At 37.7% G+C, this 8,633-nt stretch overlaps 1 long non-coding RNA gene across 1 annotated transcript; it reads left to right on the top strand.

Moving 5' to 3' along the window:
- The first annotated feature begins 1,048 nt into the window (after window positions 1–1,048).
- On the top strand, window positions 1,049–3,785 carry LOC136838822 (uncharacterized). Its single transcript, XR_010853117.1, has 2 exons — window positions 1,049–1,154; window positions 2,606–3,785. It is a non-coding gene; the product is annotated as an uncharacterized lncRNA (long non-coding RNA).
- Window positions 3,786–8,633: the final 4,848 nt, after the last annotated feature.

Here is an 8,633-nt window from a genome sequence, read left to right as displayed (position 1 = left end):
GGGTGGGTAGAGCTCTCGGGTAGCCCGCTGTTGGCCCTGCGTTCGACTCTCCGACCGGCCAATGAAGAATTAGAGGAATTTATTTCTGGTGATATAAATTCATTTCTCGTCATAATATGGTTCGGATTCCACAATAAGCTGTAGGTCCCGTTACTAGGTAACCAGTTGGTTCTTAGCCACGTAAAATAAATCTAATCCTTCGGGCCAGCCCTAGGAGAGCTGTTAACCAGCTCAGTGGTCTGGATAAACTAAGATATACTTAACTTTCACTTTCTCTCTCTCTCTCTCTCTCTCTCTCTCTCTCTCTCTCTCTCTCTCTCTCTCTCTCTCTCTCTCTCTCTCGAAAATTTCGTATGCTTCCGTCACTTTTGCAAAGAAACTGTTGTTATCCTGGGCAAATAATACCAGGTTCCTATCTCTAAAAAGTAGTCACCAAGTCAGCCGTAAGCCTGTATGCTGACTGCGATACTTGAAAATAAATTTGATCGAAGACTATCTGTTCACTGTCGAAGTTAAACTGATACATAGCACACAACAACAATAATATATATATATATATATATATATATATATATATATATATATATATATATATATATATATATATATATATATATATAGAGAGAGAGAGAGAGAGAGAGAGAGAGAGAGAGAGAGAGAGAGAGAGAGAGAGAGAGAGCTTTACTTGTAATTTTGAAATGAGGAATTGCATTCACTTTCAGAACAGCCATAAAGACAAAGTCCAGTGCATGAAAATTCACTAACCACTCTTCAACTAAGAAAAAGTAAATTATTGTTTTTGCTATTAAGAGAGGAAGCTGAATATACCGTCTAAACATTTTAAAATAGAGTAAGAACTGGATTATGCATAAGATAGGAGTTAACCAGCTCTACTTAATTCCAAAATTAATACTATTATGATTTTGCCACTTCCAGCTATCACTGCCTAACTGCATTCACAAAACAAAACGCCTTTATATTGAATGAAACACGTTTATTCATTCAGTTAATAACTACTATTTTTCAAATCCTTAAACTATCGAGTTAGCGCTCTTGTAACTGAGAGAGTCGACGTGGGCCCTTACAAAACTTTCTGTTCTCAGAAGGTACACCAGCTGTGGACAATTCCGGACCGCAAACTTCTTCGCATTACGGTACGTACATTGTTTTTCAGTTATCTTTGCTAAGAGTAATAAACGCGTGTTTTTAATGCATTTGTTTTGATTTAAGAAGTCTTGCTGTACTGCAAGGTTATTTCAGTGTTTATTTCGACGAAATTTATCGCGTGTGGGTTGCTTGCGTTACAACCCTTGGGTTTTTAGATTCATTTGAAATTTTGTGACTAACGCTTAGTGAACATGCATATTCTAATGCCATGGCGTAACTTGAAGCATTGAGGTCCCTTGCTTTAATATTTTTTTCATCTATAAAATCCAATATATGATCATTAATCCAATAATGTGCACCGTATCCAGCGTATGGTAACTACCTGCCTCGGAACTATCTTCTTACATTCCATGTTTCCTAAAAATTCTCTCCACTACTAGAGACCGTTGTCCCATTCTGAGTCTTAAGTTTCTTGACTTACGCTCCTGACGAAGATTTTTGCCTTGCGGGGCGACTCGTTTAGTCTTTCACTTAACATTTTGTCTGGCATGGCATTCAATAACCTTCATATCCCACTCTTACATTGTGCTTAACAGACGCAAGAGTTATATATCAATTACACTTCTAATTAAATGGTTTGTGTGTAATGCCAAAAGCTAGCGTAAATTTAGACAAATCTTGAGCATGATTTTCTAGCTTTGGGATTGTTTTTTAACTTTACTAGTGAAACTGATTGCACTAGTAATTTTCTTGTTTTGAATGTAAATTGGGCCAAGTACATAGAAGAATGTGTACTTACTTTTCCAGTGTTTGGGATTGTGAATTGCTCGGTGATATTAGGGCACTACTAGTAATTTTCTCATGTTTGATGTAAATGGTCAAGTAAGTAGGAAGTGGTGTAATTACTTAAATGTCATCAGGGTGGATGACTGACTCCGAGTTTGGTAACAAACTCGGATGACAGGGGGTCAAGGTCTATGGTAAAGCGGAAGACAGTAGGAGGTTAAACAGTTTTTAGGCTTTCCAGGGTACATGTAAGCTCTTAAAAATTTTGAATTTCAAAATTTTGAATTACAAAGTTAATGGTTATGTTAATTTAGCTCGTAATACTGATCTTTATCGTTCACGTTCCCACTGGTCTGTTGGCGAAGCAACAATGCTTAACCTGACAAAACATTAATTTCGTTAAGGGTTACCGTAAGTCAGTCTCCTCCCACTTACACTTGTTGCTACATTTGATGGATCCGTTCTGCAAATATGCAATTAATGGTATAATTATTCAGACGGTTCGTGCATGTCTGGCTGCTTCGAGTAGGGTGGTTGTCGTTGGTGTTTGGGTTTTTTCTAAAGAGTACAGAATTTGAAGCTAGCAGCAAAACCATATAAGTTGATTTTATCACTAAAGCGGAGTTTATACACTTTGTTGTAAATACTAGTTTTGAAAACCTTAGAGATTACTTTGGCATAGGGTGTAATTTTATATTATTCTTTGTTTCAGAGACTGCCGCGCTATATTTGTGAAGTGCATGTGCCGAGAAGCTCAATACCTTAAAATGAAGTACTGCAAGTTAGTTACGATCTGCCTAGTACTGACTGCACTAACTCGTGCCGAGGAAGATTCTCCATCGAATCCCACAGCTGGGGAAGTTACAGCGAATTCGAGCAACCGCACAAAAAGACTTTTAGATATCCCGGATGTCGTTAAGGCAGCAGGTAAAGGAATAATGGCAGGATTAAGGGTAGGAATAAAAACAAAAGATAAGGCAAGAAAAGCTGGAGAAAATGTCGAGGACCAAGTAGATGATGTCAAGGAAAAAGTAGGAAAAAATGTCAAGGACGAAGCAGATGATATCAAGGAGAAAGTAGTAAATAAAGCAGGAGAAAATGCAATAGCTGAAGCAGTAAAGAAAGCAATAAAAGAAATAAAGGAAGCTAAACTTGTGAAATGGTCAAGTGATCACTCCGAAGAGCCAGACATAAACATTAATGTCGGTTTACCTGAACTCATGGCACTGAAAGGACCAGTGAGCTTCGATAAAAGGACAACACTAAAGGACTCCGATGAGAGTATAGGCAAAACTGATCACGAAGGTTTTCCTTCTTCTGGCACTGGACAAAGATCTCGAGCCGAAGACGACACAACACTTACGACGAGTGCTACTACAGAGAGCTCTACTGATACTATGTCAACTACTGAGATACCAACTACGTCGGTTTCTCAAAGCACCGATGATGAAGTTACGGCTGTTCCTGAGAATTCTCCACAGGAAGCTAATGATGGGGGTCACAGTTCGATTTCAGTTGTCGCTATCGTATGTTCACTGGTGTCAATGCTTTTTCTTTAAAATGTTCAATAATGTAAATGGATGAAAGTGTACACGCGCAGTGGGTTTAAGTCTTGTGAAAATAGCTATGTAACCCAGCCTGGATCGGTTACAATGATTTACATAGCTCGTACGGGATTCTTGATGAAGTCCGCCAGACTTCTCTTGTACAAAGCATATTAAATAACTGATCCACTGTTTCGTATTCATGAATACCAGATTTATAAGATTTTCCAGTTACAGCAGAAGTTTAACTTCCGTTCACTGGTTTTAGTGTATTTAAGGGTTATGATCTTTATTTGATTTTACGGATACAAAAAGTTTTGTAGCTTGTGCAATATATCATGAACCAATGCTCTGAATATTATTGTCCTTCAGCTTTAGGTGAATGTTTATTTCTAAAAGCACTGTAAATATATCTTATAATACTACAATGGTGGTACATGTTGAAACGTTTTGGGAAGTCAGGCTAAGGGTACTACACCGCAGTGAAAAATAATGCAGCTAACTACTATGAATCACTTCGGACTTTTTACAAATTATTTAATCACCATGAAATGGTGTAATATCTCAAGCTCACGATGTTCGGCTAAGTAAAACCTTCCTCACTCCGTAATACATGTAATAATACACACGCACAATGTACCTAGGCGTTATAAACATGAAACTTGTATAAACCACAATTAATTCGTACTCCCATCCCGTTTTAGTGACCATCTGCCTTGAGTGAACACTGGCGAATGTGGAAAAAACAGCGAGACTATATTTGTTCCATAAATACTATGGTACGAAAATTCCACACCACCAAACTAAGAAGTCTGGTTTAATAGTTCCTGGGTTAAACTAAAACCCCGAACAGAGATTGTGGTAATGTGGACGGGTGAAATTTTAAACTGTTAGGTTTAAGAGTTACTAGTATTGCAATTACTGTGTGGGTTGATAGCTTAGGTTAAGCAAGCCATGTGCAGGCAGGGTATGTGTAATTTGGTAGGTGGTAGAAAGCAGAATTTAGTCTTAAAACTTAGAGAAAAGAATGGTACGTATGGGCTTACACAAGATTAAATAGAAAAAAACTAAAGTATGCCCCTACAATTCATGACGCAACTTGAGTGATAAGAAAAGCTTTAAAAGGGTTTAGTCTCTCTCTCTCTCTCTCTCTCTCTCTCTCTCTCTCTCTCTCTCTCTCTCTCTCTCTCTCTCTCTCTTAATAAAACACGCTGGCTCTAATGTCTCAAGCAGGATGTTCCATTCAAGCAAAATAAGTGTCAACCAACGCTGGCTCTGTCTCAAGCAGGATGTTCCATTCAAGCAAAACAAGTGTCAACCATATGTTTTAGTTTATTCTGTTCATAATTACATAGGAACATTAATAAATACGGATGGTAATATTGCCAGATCTTCGGATACCGGACCCGTTTAGGTGCCATGGGGCTTCAACAACTAATTTCGTAGCCACTCCATAGCAGGTATTTTTCTCTTGGAGAAAAGTTCTAACCGGTTTTTTGCTTTGAATATGGGAAGATGGCTTGGGCGACCAAATCCACTCTTGTCTCTTATATATGTATCTAAAAATAATACGCAGGGTATGGGGAGGCATGGAGCCGTAATGTTTTTATTCTTTAAACTGTTCATTACAAGCCCGGAAGACGTTAGTTGCATTCGTTGCTGAATTAAGTTTGTACATATATAAAAAACTGAACACACTTCTAGAAACGAATAGCGCTTTCTTTTTCAAGACTCGTCCCACACCTTCAATCTTCACAACAAAGACGGTTAAAACCCAGGGCGATTATCACGAATGGGCAGCAGGCGACCACAAAAAATCTTCACCGCAAATGACAAACAACAAGGGGATGGATAGAGGTGTGACCTAGATTCCTAATATTCTCACCACTGCATGTGGCGAATCTGATGATTGCATTAGTTCTTTCTACTCGTGAAAATTTTTACGTGGAACGCATACAGATCTTCGTAATTTTAACTAGCAACACTGTAAGGGTTACTTCCACTCAATGATAAATTTAAATTTTACATCTGATACGCTGAAAAGCATGAAAATCGGGAGGCAATTTTGTTATTGCATGATAAAGTACATATATTTTCCGTACGTGACGAGGTCATCAGATTTCAAGGGTCTTATGCAAGGATTAAAGTTTTGAAAAACATATCGTCAGCCCACTTTCGGTCCCAAATAAAGTGTTACCCGAACTCAGGTCCGTCTGATGACGTGAAAGTTTTTTTTTTTTTTAGCAAGATTGCATCATTTGATCATTTTCATGATGCGTTGCAGAAAGGTTCTATGTGACGTTACTGAACTTGTTTGCTTTATCGGAATAAATCTTTCTGTATGTTTCAGAGAATTATATGCGCATCCAGACTATGGGCTGATAAGCCAAATATCTTTCTGCATTATGAAATATCTGCATATTGTGTGTGTACGTGTGTGTGAGTGTGAAGAAGAGAGAGAGAGAGAGAGAGAGAGAGAGAGAGAGAGAGAGAGAGAGAGAGATCGGCTTATATTATAAATTCACTCTCTCAAGGAAGGTTTTATTCTTGGTCTGGCATTTAGTCCGAGGGACATATCAGTAAACGAACAAATGTTGTCAGGATCTAGACGTGAACAAGTCTTGGGACGACAGGCGTTATTAGCCGTCCTTTCCTTCCTTGGGTCTCGTCCCTCAGTTGACGCCGAGAAATTGCGGCAGCAACTGATCTTGTTTAACAAGAATAAAACGAAAAAAAGACGTAAACATATATGGGAGAAACAATTGTGCTCTGTTTTCTTCTTCTGACGAAGATGCACTTTTAAGCTGGAGGTAACTTGACGACGATTGGTTGAATGTAACATGTTCGAATGATATCGTTATATTTCATAAAGCACCTAATCATAAAGTACCTAATGATCTGGATTTAAGCTTGTTTAATAACCTAAATTTCTCCCTCAAACATATGTTATGTCTATTCAAAATGCTATCGAGTTAAGAGGCTATAAAGAAAAAATATGTCCGCAAGTCCAAAATCATATAGCACTGTTGCCGAAGTCAGCGTCTTAAAATGTGTTGCGGATACACAGTTTTTCTTGCAGAACTTTTTCTGTGTTTTTCATACACTTAAACGGAAACTGGAACAAATCACACCTATTATTAGAAGGAACATGTAATTAGCAATGTTTTCGAGAGACGGAATTCTGCTTAAAAATGCAGAACTGATAAAAATTACTATATGCAAAATTTTATGGAGAGGTAAAACAAACAGCCTTCTATAATCTTATGGCTGCAGAACAAAGTTTCCTAGGTTTGGAGCCTTTCGCAACGCAGTAAGCACTTGATAACAGTGTTGTATTACTGTGGATGCCTTTTTGAGGTTATATCTACCATTCAACAGCTCTCTAAATTTGAAGGAAGGGAGCCGATTGACGGGGAAAAAGGTAGACGGGGCACCCATGCAATAATCGGATTTGCAAACGTTGACCTGTCGCTGATGAGTACAAGGTCTATTCCCCCAAACCCCACCCCTGGCAGTACTGAGTGTAAGATCTCGACCACGGCGCACCGGTCAGGTTTGAGTATCTGTATGTTCGTGTATACTGTACCGGTAGCATATAAATTTACATTGTAAATCTCGACCACTATGTGTCAGTCCTCTGGAAATGGTATAGCAGTAAAGCCGACACCGGTCAGGATTAACAACAATTTTTCATGTTTCCCTATGGTTGATATATATATATATATATATATATATATATATATATATATATATATATATAATATATATATAATACATATATATATATATATATATATATATATATATATATATTGGACCTCATTCAAACTGGATGGTATCCTTTTTTATTCAAAAAGTTACAAGCTTTCTTGGACAAACAGTCCACATTATCAAGTATCCGTACAATGAGCAGACGCGTAGTCGGCTGTATTTATATCTGTGTGCTGGGTAATTTTATTAATCCCTATAATCGTAGCTCTTCTGTGTGAACCTTGGTCTTTCTCTGATCCCCCCTCTTCGTTTCCTTGCTACTGTGGGTACATTTTTCTAGATATGCCTTCCACCCCTGGCAGTACTGTTGGCGCAAGTTAGATCTCGACCACCTCATATTTTCCCAGCGCACCGGTCTGCCGAGGTTTGCAGATATCTGATTTGCCATGTTCTTCACAGTCTAGTGCCATATAAACCCCCTGTCTCTTCCCCCTCTACCGGTTTCTAACATTTTATTCCTAATGGTGTTTTGTAGCTGCCTATCAATTTGAAATTATTAGCTTCCTGTTGATGGGACGAAGAGTTGTCCTGAGGGACTGTAATTATTTTCTTTCCTGCAAATGTTCCTTTTCTATCCTTTCCCTCTCCCAAAAATAGTTTTTTGGGGAGAGGGAAAGATAGAAAAGGAATACATTTGGTAGGAAAGAAAATAATTAAACTCTCCCTCAGGTAATCAACTCTTCGTTGCAAATTCCACTCAACAGGAAATTTTTTTACGAATTTTACAAATTGATAGGCAGCTAAAAACACACCATTAGGAATAAAGATTAGAAACAAAAAGTCGGGTAGAGGGGAAGAGATCACTATGAAGCAAACAACATCTCATAAGGCATTATAATCAGACGTCGGCAGTCAGCTGCCAAACACTGTTGGGAAAATTATCACAGAAAGATATGAGTTTAGCAGAGAACGCCTTCATAAAACAACACGATGGCAGGGAACACCGGACAGCATATCTAGAAAAATCGTATACTTAGCAAGGAAAACAAGAAAAAACGTAAGAGAAAGCACGGAAAACGGTCACCTAGGAGGAAGGATCAGAGAAAGACCAAGGTCAAGAGGGGGTGGAGGTCACAGGAAGAGCGTTGGCGATTATAGGATTATAAAATTACCCAGCACACAGATATAAATATATCTGCTCATTGTATATATAATGTGGACTGTTTGTCCAAGAAAGCTTGTAACTAATAAAAAAACTCCATTAGATACCATCCAGTTTGAATGAGGTCCTTTAGTAATTCTACTAATGCACAGAACAATTGTGTATGTGATAAAGTTAATATATATATATATATATATATATATATATATATATATATATATATATATATATATATATATATATATATATATATATATATAGTTTTTGCCAAAAATCTTGCATGTACGCCTCTTTAGCATGAAAACAAATCAAATGTAATGTTC

This window comes from Macrobrachium rosenbergii, chromosome 5 (assembly GCF_040412425.1).
Source record: "Macrobrachium rosenbergii isolate ZJJX-2024 chromosome 5, ASM4041242v1, whole genome shotgun sequence".
Taxonomy (NCBI): domain Eukaryota; kingdom Metazoa; phylum Arthropoda; class Malacostraca; order Decapoda; family Palaemonidae; genus Macrobrachium; species Macrobrachium rosenbergii.
The sequence above is the reverse complement of the archived record's forward strand: the minus strand, read 5'-3'. Positions and strand labels throughout refer to the sequence as shown.